This window comes from Apodemus sylvaticus, chromosome 1 (assembly GCF_947179515.1).
Source record: "Apodemus sylvaticus chromosome 1, mApoSyl1.1, whole genome shotgun sequence".
Classification (NCBI taxonomy): domain Eukaryota; kingdom Metazoa; phylum Chordata; class Mammalia; order Rodentia; family Muridae; genus Apodemus; species Apodemus sylvaticus.
The window spans coordinates 47,402,888-47,415,174 of NC_067472.1; positions in this window are offsets into that span (position 1 = coordinate 47,402,888).

Below are 12,287 nucleotides of genomic sequence, written 5' to 3' on the forward strand. Positions count from 1 at the left end.
AGACAACTGGATGGAAGAACACTGGATGGAAGAACGCAGGTGGAAGACACTGGATTGGCAGTTTAGGATACAAAGACTCCCTCTGCCCTCTGCACCCAAAGTGATGAGTTTTTCCCTAGACTAAAAGTCAGAAATGTCTTCTGGCCTGTCCGTAGCCTGGGCCTTACCACAGGCAGAGAGAGCTGGTGTGTGTATAATGTGAAATGTCTCTGATTTGTCATGGCCAGAGGCTTGAAATACCAGAAATTTGGGTCAGAGGTGTGTGTGTGTGTGTGTTCTTGTATCTCTTTTCGTCTCAGGTAGAACCTGTTTCTCAGACATGACTGAAATAAAAAGGCACCTCACCAGCATCACATACTGCAAGAAAGACTCTCAGAGATGTCCCATAAACCCTATCATGATAATAAATACATGCACTAGTATATCTAGTTTTTAATGCAGATTTTTGGGGGGTTGGGATTAACTAGTCTTTAAGCTTGTCTAGCAAGTACTTTGTCAACTGAGACATCACTTCAGATCCAGAATTTGTTACTGCGCAATAATCTTACATTGAATTTTTTCTTATATTTTCCTTACTTATTAGGGGTGTGTGTGTGTGTGTGTGTGTGCCCAAACATGCTCATGTATGCAGTTGTTTGCATGCCAACGTTTATTTGAAATGGAGATCAGAGGGTAACTTTTAGGAGTCAGTTTTCTTTCTTTCTTTCTTTCTTTCTTTCTTTCTTTCTTTCTTTCTTTCTTTCTTTCTTTCTTTCTTTCTTCCTTTCTTTGTTCTTCTCCTCCTCCTCCTCTTCCTCCTCTTCCTCCTCCTCCTCCTCTTCCTCCTCCTCCCTCTCCTCTTCTTCCTCCTTCTCTTCCTCCTCCTCCCCCATCCCCTCCCCTTCTCCCTCCCCCACTCCTCTTTCCATGGGCTCTGGGAATTCGAGTCAGGTTGTCACACCTAGGGGTGTAAGGTACTCTTTCACCTTAGCCCTGTTACCAGCCCTCACTTGTTTATTTTCAATCACTTCTGAGAGACTGTAAATTCAATGGGCTTAGCAATATCACCAGTCTCATTTACTACTAATTACCCACATATTAGTCCTTATGATAGCCTGGCTTTTAATATTTGTTGAATAAATGAATGCATTGGTAATTGTAGTGGAGTAAAGCCATTAAAAGAGCAATTTACACCATATACTTAATCATTTTAGAAATTCTTCGCTGTAAGGAAGTAAGATTAGTTCTAGCAAATGTGGGAAGCCTGTGATGGCTATTCTTGGTTGATAATGTGACTATATCTGGAATTAACTCAACTCCAAAAGCAGAGGGTATATCTGTGGGGAATTTTGCTTTATTTGAAGTGAGAAGATCTACTTCTAATCTGGACCTTTGAGGTAGGAAGCCACAACTTTAATCCAGATCGTTTGAGCTGGGAAAACCCTCCTCTAATCTGAGCCATGCCTTTTGCTGGAAGCCTATGTAAAGACATGGAAGAAGGAAGCTTGTGCTTTTTGCCCGCTTACTCTCACCTGGATAGGAAGTCCATTTTTTCACTGGTATTGGAGTCTACTTCTTTGGGATTCTAGTGTATACTGAAGACCAACCTCGTGGACTGAACTGGATTCTTGTACCTTCTGCTCATAGGCAGCCATTATTTGGATTAGTAATGGTATTTTTGTATTGTCTGTAAGTAAGTCATTCTAATATATATATATATATATATATATATATATATATATATATATATATATATACTTTTTAAGCTCTCTCTTTTGTTCGCTTGCTCCAAGTTCTATTACTATAAAGAACCCTTAGTAACACAGAGCCCCGTCACTGAAAGGATTGTCTTATTTTGTTTCATATCTGCCTCAGTGCTTTGTAAATAGTGAACAGTTGAGCTATAACCCATTGAATAGATTAATGAATTGATGCTCTACTTTTTACTTGATATATTCTTTATTTACATTTCAAATGATATCCCCTTTCCTGGATTCCCCCTCCCTGAAAGTCCCATAAGCCCTCTTCCTTCCCCCTGCTCCCCAGTCACCGCTTCCCTGTCCTGGTATTCCCCTACACTGCTTCACTGAGCCTCTCCAGGACCAGGGGTCTCTCCTTCCCTCTTCTTGGGCATCATTTCATATGTGAATTATTTCCTGAGCTTCTGGGGTAATATCTGCTTATCAGTGAGTGCACACCATGTGTGTTCTTTTGTAACTGGGTCACCTCACTCAGGATGACATTCTCCAGTTCCACCCACTTGCCTAAGAATTTCATGGATTCATTGTTTTTAATAGCTGAGTAGTATTCCATAGTGTAAATACAGCACATTTTCTGTAATGGAAGACAGTAAAGGTGAGTGCTACTTTATGTTTGTTATTATGTTTTTTAAACCAGCGTTTTTCTCAGAGTACTACTTTTAAACCACAAGGGTTTCCTTCCACATAGAACTGAATATACCTGGTTTTATAAATGTAATTTTGGTATAAAAAAAACATGAGCCTCTCCTCTTAGCTTCTTCTAAAAAGTTGAGGAGTATCCAACTAACCTTATAATGTAGTTGATTATAAAGTAACACAAGGATGGAGTGAGCAACCATCTTATCATCCAGGAGACTGCAAAAAACTAAAGAGAGAAACACATTTCGTAGAAACAACCGTATTGCTCACTTAATAAGAGAACAATAAAATTGGTGACATTACAGGAAAAATGCTTAGACATAATTACCATTTCCAGGTAGATTTTGCTTGTGTAGCAATATTCTGCTAGAAGAAATCAGCTGTGATTGCTAGCAGGTGTTTATAGACATATGAACTACTCTTATTTTATTATGAGTAGTATGTGAAGAACCAAGAGGCTGCCTCTTTTCACCAAGTGCTACTCATAAAAGTCTTGAGACATCTATAGAGAAGTCAAGGCCAGCTTCTCAGTCTAACTAGAATGGTAGAATTGCACTGTAGCATGTAAATGGACAAATTTTAGATTCCCGAACGGACCAATGGGGAAGGTCAACACTGAGTGAACTCTGTATTTAAGCCAGGAAGTCAACCACTGTGTGGCTCCTTCTTGAAGTCAGTCATCATTACACAGTGCTTTGTGTGAGCTGACAGCCCCAAGCATTGAAGGGGAGTGAAGGGCTGCTGCTGCCCTTCCCCAACCATGTGAATGAATATGAGAAGGATGGAGTCCACAACAAAACAGTAAACTGAGTATTTAATGAGAAGAGGAGACTGTAGCCGCCAGCGGCTACATGTGAACCAGGTTACCTGTTGAAAGAATCTTGGGGAACAGGGACACAGACAAGGGATTTGAGTCAAGCCTAGGATTCTGGTCAAGACTGCTTTTAATAAATTGAAGACAGGTTTTATAGACATTTGGGGGATCGGCCAACCCCCCAGAAGTCGGTAGCTTCAAAGGCGGTGCTGTGAATTCTCTGGCTCCAAGTCTCAGCGGGTCGTCTGCCTACTGCCTGGGAGCTCAGGTGAACGCCGGCCTGGGGGCGGTGTCGATAGCCGAGGTGTGGAGTCCCTTTGTTTGTAGAACAAAGGCCGGAGGTAGCCATCGGAAGAGTTGGGTGCCCGCTAGCCAACTAGTTGCAGGGGGGGAAGGGTACAGGAGACCTTGTTGAAATGATTATTAGTTCATCGGGACTGAGTATACAGACGGAAATCCTGCATTTCTAACAATTTCTCAGGTTCAAGACTTGTTTCTCAATCACACCATTGTCAAGAAGAATGAAATACAATGAGTGAAACATAGTGGAGTCTCTTATTTTTCTTGAGATTCTCAGTGTTGTGAATAGATGTTAAGAAAAAAGAAACAGAGAGGCAGGCTAGGCATATTCACAGTAGTGATCTTGCTTTCAAGGCTGAGCAGGGGACAAGACCTGCTCAGACACTAAAGACTATATTACAGTCATTAAAATAGACACAAACTAACTTAAGTGATTGGAAATGTGAAATAGCAGAGTTGATAAGCAAAGGAGATAATATAGCTTAAATTCGTATTTATGTTTCTGTAGAGAAGAGTTGAGAGAAAGGTCTGAAGAGCAAAAGTAGTGTGAATGGTGGAGAGCAGTTCTCTTTGTTGTATATTCTCAACTCTGTGAAGTCTATACAGGGTAGAGCAAGGTTCTGCAATGTTCAATAAATGACCCATTAGCAGAGAAGTCTAGAATTTACCTTTAGAGAGATTCTCTGTCATCATTATCCTTACCTCATAGTCAAAGCAAATTGTGCTAACATGAGAGAGTCAGGTATATTGGCTAATATGTTGACATGTAATAACTATCTCACAGTACTCCTACTGCATGGTCTCACCTTATATCCTTAAAAGAATGTATTAATGAAAGAGAACTCATGTTATATACCTGATCATTTATGCCAATAGATGTCTGACCCACAGAAGCAACCAACGCATACAATCAAACCACAGTCTGTAGCATAGAAGAGTCAGAATTTAGTTATCAAATTCTCCGTTGTACCCATATGAATTGTCCCACTCAAAACAGTTGATTAAAACTTCCAAGGAAAAGCAAATATGTCCTTGCAATCAATTACGTATTTTCTCAAGTTCCTAGTTAGTTCATCTCCTCTTTACTCCAACAACTAAGCATCCCTTCATAGCCCCCCTTCAATTACTTGTCTATCCACTCCTCGAGTCACGTCACCCCTAACCAACCCCTGCTTTTTGTTTTAGCCATGCAATTATCTATTATGTCCACTTATGAGTCTCTGTCAAATGCAACTAACAACAGAGAAAAATCTGAATAAAGAAATTGTCTTTGCTTTCATCTCATCAGTCTTTCTTTATTCTGTAGTTTTCTTGGAGATTCATTGATGTGAGACTTGGCATGCTCATGCCATGGTTCCCAGGCTTTGATCATTAAAGTACACATGGAAGACTTAGGCATGCAGATGTCAGTGGGTGTAGACTACACTGACAGGATGATTTGGTACCAGGTCTTAGCCATAGTCCCTGGATTGTTGCATTCTCTGGGGAACCTCATAGAATCAGGCCATTACTTTCCAATAAAGTCTGCTGTTAACCTTTGTGCTTCTGTTTTTTGTTGTACTGCTAAATAATGTTTCCCTACAAAGGGCCACAGACTTGTACACAGGCAAGTCTTGTAGCTCTGCTAGTATCAAACCAGTAATTGAGTTTGAGGCTCTAGCCATGTGGGTATCCTCTTGTCCTCTTTTTGCTCTGGGTCACTGACAACTAGATAACACACAGTAACCTGCCTTCCTTTATATGCTCTTATGAGTTGACTACAGTCGTGAACCTCATAAGTTCTTGACTATTGCCATAACCTCATAACCTAGATAAAACTTTCTTTCCATGTCATGTTTTATTCTTTTGTTCTCCTGGCTTGGGGAGAGAGAGAGAGAGAGAGAGAGAGAGAGAGAGAGAGAGAGAGAGAGAGAGAGAGAGAGAGAACTGAAAGTGAACTATGCAGCTTTTGACTTTAAAGAGTGTATACTGTCATTATGACCTCTATTCTTTACCCTCTCTGTGTAAATAATAAAAATGACATAGCTTTGAAAGTTATGCTAGAAGCTTTCAATGTCAATGTTCACTCTGGGGAATAGGATTGGAGCAAAACTCTCCCTCTAAAAAGTCTCCATGAAACAAAAGAATAGGCATAACTTTAAGTTGCTCATTGACTTAGGGTTTCATTGCTGTGAAGAGACACTATGAGCAAGACAACTCTTATAAAGGAGAGCATTTAACAGGAGCTAGCTTATACGTTCAGAAGTTCGGCCCATCATAATCACTACAGGAAGAATGGCAGTGTCTAGGCAGGCAGATATGGCCCTGGAGGAGCTGAGAGTTGTACATCTTGTTCCAAAAGCAGTCAGGGGAAGGCTGGCTTCCCTCCACACACACTGGTTAGGAGGAAGGCCTAAAAGCCCAACCCCACAGTGACACATTTCCTCCAACAAGGCCCCACTTATTCCAGCAAGAGCACACACACCTCCCAATATTGCCTTATTCAAACCAGCATACGAACCGAGATCAAAGAACTGAAAATTTGCTTCATGGTTGTGCTGGTTATTTTTACCTGTCAAATTAACACAACCTAGAAACACATAGGGAGATAAAGTTTGTTGCGGGAAATATTAAAAAAGAACGCCCATGCAGGTCTGGCAGGGGCGAGCTGCAGACCTCACACTGGGCCACCAGGATCCTTTAGCCTGACAAAGGACTCTCGAACTCTTCACGGGTTAGGCCCACGCTCGTGCAATCTGCTGGCTAACCAACTTTCCAACCACTGCTTGGCTAACTCTCTGGAGATCATCTCGCTTTCACACACTGCCCCTACACCTCTGTCTGCCAGCTCTCAATACCCAAGTTACCAAGAACATGACTCTTAATGCTTATTTAGTTAGCCAATTAAATTTGTGTATATTATAAACACAATTACAAGATGCCAACACAGTAAAAGCCTTATCCTAATATTTCTAACCTTTTGAAAACACTAGAAAAAAGTCTGAAGATATTCTGGTTCTGTGACCTGCGACCTTCTCAGGAGCACCCTCCTCTTACAACCACTCGCTCCGCCCCCTTTTTCCTTGTCCAATCACAGGCCTTCCACTGTCCTAATATGATTGGACATGGAAAATACTGTAACAAAAGATAGTCTTAATGCTAAATTATCTAGAGCGGGTTGGCCTATGTGCATGTCTATGGTGGACTGTCCTGCTTGTTTATCAGTATATGAAGGCCAGCATGGGACCATTGTGTAAGTAGAATCCTGAACAATACATGTAGGGAGAAAAATGAGCAACATGCATGCAATCATTTGTCTCTGTGCTTGTCTGTGGATGTGAGTTGACAGGCTATCTCAAGCTGCTGCCACTGTGATCTCCTAACAGTGATGGATTAGCAACCGCACTTGTGATCTAAAATAAATCCTCTCTCTCCTCAATTGCTTGTTTTCAGTGTGTTTTATCACAGCAATGGGAATGTAAGGCAGAGCCATGTGATAAAGGGTGGTTGCCCAGCGCTCCACTATTGGAGGTGATGGAGCCCCGAGAGAAGGCTCTACTAAGAGGTTTTGAGTCACTGGAAACAGGACTCTGGAAACACTAGAAACACATGATATATATATCAAGTGCATGCATGGAAAGCAGACTATACACCACTAACCGGTTATTTGATCAAATGTAATATGCAACTTGACAAATATAGGATACACAGACTAAACTTACTACCAATATTTGCATGCCTCATGTCTTCCATTTGATTTCAGTACCAAATTTCTTTTTCCCTCTGTCTTCCTGGTTTCTCTCTCATACCCCATTGGCTCCTCCAACTTCCTCTTATCCAAACCTTTTACCTTTTCCTGATGACCTTCTAAAAATCTCAGAATAGCAGTTGCCTCTGGTAACTAGGCAGGGAGGTCCATCTCTCTCATTGTCTAGAAGCACAAGCAATGCACCGTTGCGTCCCTAAATGGATGCTGTATTAGAAGCTATCATTAACGATTTCCATTAACTTACCAGAGGCCAAGAACTGCTTTAGAGAAGAACATAGAATTTGTTTGGAAGCATACAATCAAGACTGCCTGATTTACATATGCTTTTTCAGATACTGATTGAAGCTCCAAATGCAAAATTTTAGATGAAAGGGGATAATCAAACCACCTCAAAAATAGTATTTTTTTCTTCTACAATAAACTAGTAGTTAAAATATAAGACTTCCAAAGTAGAGACTATTTCCTAAAAGCTATACTTAAATATTTCTAATAAAAATTAATTGGACCATAATTCTTTCATGCAATGAAGGAAGGCTTGATTGAGTGTGGGCTATGCGTCTATTGCCTGAACTACATGATCAGAATGTTTTCAACAAAAGCATGATTGATCTTGAACTCAGTCCTATGAATCGGACAGCTGGCTATCTGCTAACAATGACAATTGGAGATATTTTAAATGGAAAGGATATTCTAAACTAGAGCATGCCATCTCACAAAGAATAAATCAGAACAAAGAAAATCTGTATCATATCAAAGAAAATATGTAAAGGAAAAAATAAAACACCCCGTATGTATCCTGGCTTACCTTGACATGCTCAGGTGAGTTGACTCCAAACAGATGTGGACCTCATCGGTTCCTGGTCATTACCAATCTCGGCATGTTTTGTCTTCATGGCCACTTCAATTCGTACATTAAACTTTTGTTGCTTGTGTTTATAACATGAGTTTTCCCTATCTCTTGGCCCTTACATAGAATCCTTGGCTTTTTACTCAGTATTCTCTCTCACTGTGTGTAGCACCTTTAGTAGAACTTTAGAGGGGGAGAGATTGACTCTGTAAATAGAATTAGAAGATTAATCACAGAACTGTGACTGTTACTAAGAACCAAGTGACTCCAGCATTCAAGTTATTCCTGTGTCAGATACACTTTTCCTCTCTCCATTGTATTTGGTGTATGCATCAGGTAAGGTTTTAATACTATAATAGACACAATTATAATTCCTTATTATAATTCCTGGTTAAAATTTCCTTAACACAAGAAGACAAACTGGAATGGGATGCACTACAATCCATGTTCATCAAACGTAAATACTGCATAAACTTCAATATTCATTGAAACTCAATCCTCAAAGTTAAGACCTAATTTATTTATTTTTTATTAAAATTATTTTATTTTAATTTTATTGGATATTTTATTTATGTACATTTCAAATGTTATCCACTTTCCCCTATCCCCTCCCCTTGCTTCTATGAGGATGCTCCCTAACCCACCCACCCACTCCTGCCTCCCTGCCCTAGCATTTCCCTACACTGGGGCCTCAAGACTTCACAGGATCAAGGACTTCTCCTCCCATAGATGTCTGACAAGGTCATCCTCTGCTACATATGCACATGGAGCCATGGGCCCTCCATATGTACTCTTTGGTTGGTGTTTTAGTCCCTGGGAGTTCTGGGGGATCTGGTTGGTTGATATTGTTCTTCCTATGGGGTTGCAAACCTCTTCATCTCCTTCAGTTCTTTCTCTAACTCCTCCATTGGGAACCCCATGCTCAGTCCAATGGCTGGCTGAAAGGATCCACCACTGTATTTATCAGGCTCTGACAGAGACTTTCAGGAGTCAGCTATACCAGGTTCCTGTCAGCAAGCACTTCTTGGCATCTGCAATAGTGTCTGGGTTTGGGTATCTGTATATGGGATGGATCTGCAGATGGGGTTATCTCTGGATGGCCTTTCCTTCAGTCTCTGCTCCAAACTTTATCTCCATATTTCCTCCCATTGAGTATTTTGTTCCCCCTTCTAAGAAGGACTGAGGCATCCACCCTCTGGTCTTCCAAATGTTGCCCTCTCTACCTGGTCCCTGTCCCTGAGTTCTTTATCCCCTCCCCTTTGCTTGTAAGAGGGTGCTTCCCTACTCTGCCTACCCACCTCCACCTCATGTCCCTTCTTATCTTTCTACAAGATTAGGCACATTCTCTCCCACTGATGCCAGACAAGCCTGCTGGTACATATGTGCCAGGGGCTGTGGACCAACTTGCGTATGCTCTTTGGTTGGTGGCTTAGTCTTTAGGAGTTCTGAGGAGTCCTGGTTTGTTGATACTATTGTTCTTCCTATCAGTTTGCAATCTCCTTCAGCTCCTTTAGTCCTGCCCCTAACTCTTCCATAGGGAATCCCAACCTCAGTCCAATGGCTGGCTGTAAGTATCTGAATCTGTCTCAGTTATCTGTTGGTAGACTCCCTGAGGACAGCCAACACAACATGGCATCAGTAATAGTGTCAGCGTTTGGTACTTGCGCATGGGATGGATCTCTAATTGGACAGGTCCCTGAATAGCCTTTCTTCAGTCTCTGCTCCATTTTTGTCCCTGCATTTTCTTTAGACAGGAACAGTTCTGAGCCAAAAATGTTAAAGATGGGTGGGTTGCCTCATATCTCAAGTATGAGGTAAGAGATGGGTAGAGGCCATGTCTATCTACTAGAGGTGGTCTCCTCAGGTTCCATCTCCCCACTGTTGGGCATTTCAGTTAAGGTCATGCCCATCGAGTCCTAGGAACCTTTCACATCTCTGGTCTCTGAGACTATGTAGCAGTTCTCCCCATCTTCACCTCACCCCCTGCTGCTGCATACTCCCATTCATTCTCCTGGCCCTCTAGGCTTCTCTCCTGTCTCCCTCATACCTGATCCCGCCCCCCTTTCTCCTCCCCCTCCCTCTCCCCCTCCAACCCTCTGCTTCCAGTGATTATTTTGTTCTAAGTGTGTTTAAAGTATCCACACTTGGGCCTTCCTTCTTGTTATATTTCAGTTTGTGAATTGTACCAGGGGTATTCTGTACTTTTTGGCTAAGCTTCAATATTCTCTGAAAATCCTCAAGGTGAAGGCCTAATTTCTCACATCATTTCATCATCTTATTATACCTTGTAGCAGTCTGTATAACATTTTTGGCAACAAAGAAACCAAGTGGGAAATGGTTCAGTTTGTTTACAATCTCAAAGTATCTAACAGACTTCTCTATTTCTTGGATAGCACCCAACCAAGCATCATCTTGACAGGTTTTCTGAAAGTTACCTGCTGAATCCTCATAAATATCCCTTTCTCCTTTCCATTTGACCCTATCGTATGAAGGCTAGATGATGCACTTTTGCACTAAACTAGGGGATGATAAATGTAGAAAGTTATGCCTTGGAAGTTGTATTTACTCAAGACCCCCTGCTGTATTTCCCAAATCCACATTTAAGACTCAAAGGGTCTGGATTTCCTTCTTGGGTTGACTCTGGGATGATGCATAGGAGATTTATTCAAAGAACAAACACTTTATGCAGAGCACAAGGAAACTTAGGAAAAAGCATTGCTTTTATGTGTCTCACTTATAGCCCAAAAGGGACATAACATTTCAGAATGTCACTCTTCCTAAAGCACAGTATATTGGCTATGGTCTGAACTATCTAAACAGGGAGAAACATGGACTAAATAGTATCTAAAATTATCATGAACTTCGCAGAAAGGGAGCATGAAGACAATTTCTAGGATTTTCTTCAGGACATTCAGGTAATGGGTGTGAATTTTTTCTGATATAGTAATAGCTCTTGATTAATAACTTTTCTAATTTCTTTTTTGTTGTTGTTGTTGTTTTTGGTTTGGGGATAGGTCTTCTCTGTATATCTGGCCTCAAACTCACAGAGATCCATCTGCCTCTGCCTCTGCCTCTGCCTCTGCCTCTGCCTCTGCCTCTGCCTCTGCCTCTGCCTCTGCCTCTGCCTCTGCATCTGCATCTGCATCTGCCTCTGCCTCCCCAGTGCTGGGATTCAAGGCATGTACCACCACCTACCAAATAATTAATTTTATTAATGTATATTTGTTATACACAATGATGAGCTTTATCATAGTTTTGTTCAAATGTAATCATTATTTGATGAAATCCTTCTTCCATTATCTTCTCATCTTTCTCCTCCTACTTAGTCACCTTTCTCTTCTGAAAATGTTCATCTTATACTTTCATATCAGATTTATATGACAGAGTGCATTCTTGTGACTGTATACACATACACACATACTCATACACACACACACACACAATATAGAAAAAATGTAGCATTCATATAGTTTGTCATTCAGGATTGGGTAATTTCACTTAATATTATGGCCTATACCACTTCCATGCACTTGCCCTATAAATGAGATAATTTTGTTCTTCATAGATGAATAACATTTTTATGTGTATATGTCACATTTTCTTTATCCAGTCACCTCTTGATGGGCATTCTATAACTTGGTTATTGTGAATGAAGCTGCAAATACAGAAAGCAGTAGCCCTTTACCACTTAGAAATTCTCTCCTTTTGAAGTCCAAATACAAGCATTTCTTTTCAACCTACAGAACACTTTCTGTTCATATATGTGCATCCTGGGTGAGACTTTAGGAGCATAATATCATAAGGCCCATAAAACTCCATTATTTGTGATAAGTTCACTTTTGACCCAGTTACCAAGGCTTGACTGTCTCTTGGAGCAATAGTTGCTACTTTAACACTTGTTGATATATTTGCTGAACTAGCTCTAGACAGTTCATTTGACCTATGGTTCTAACCCAGTAACAGAGCATCACTATTGGATGAAAGCACACATCTTTCAGCCATCCAATTAATGGACCTTCCATACACACTACAATTCACTTATAGCACAGCCTGCATCCTCACCACTCTCTAACTCTTCCATAAACATATATTAGAAAACTTTATGTGACCTGTTCAGATTTATTACACACTCTCATTGAGAAGTGAGAACATTTTCTTTGTTGATAGAACTACTTCAAGATTAAACTTGGAAAGATATCA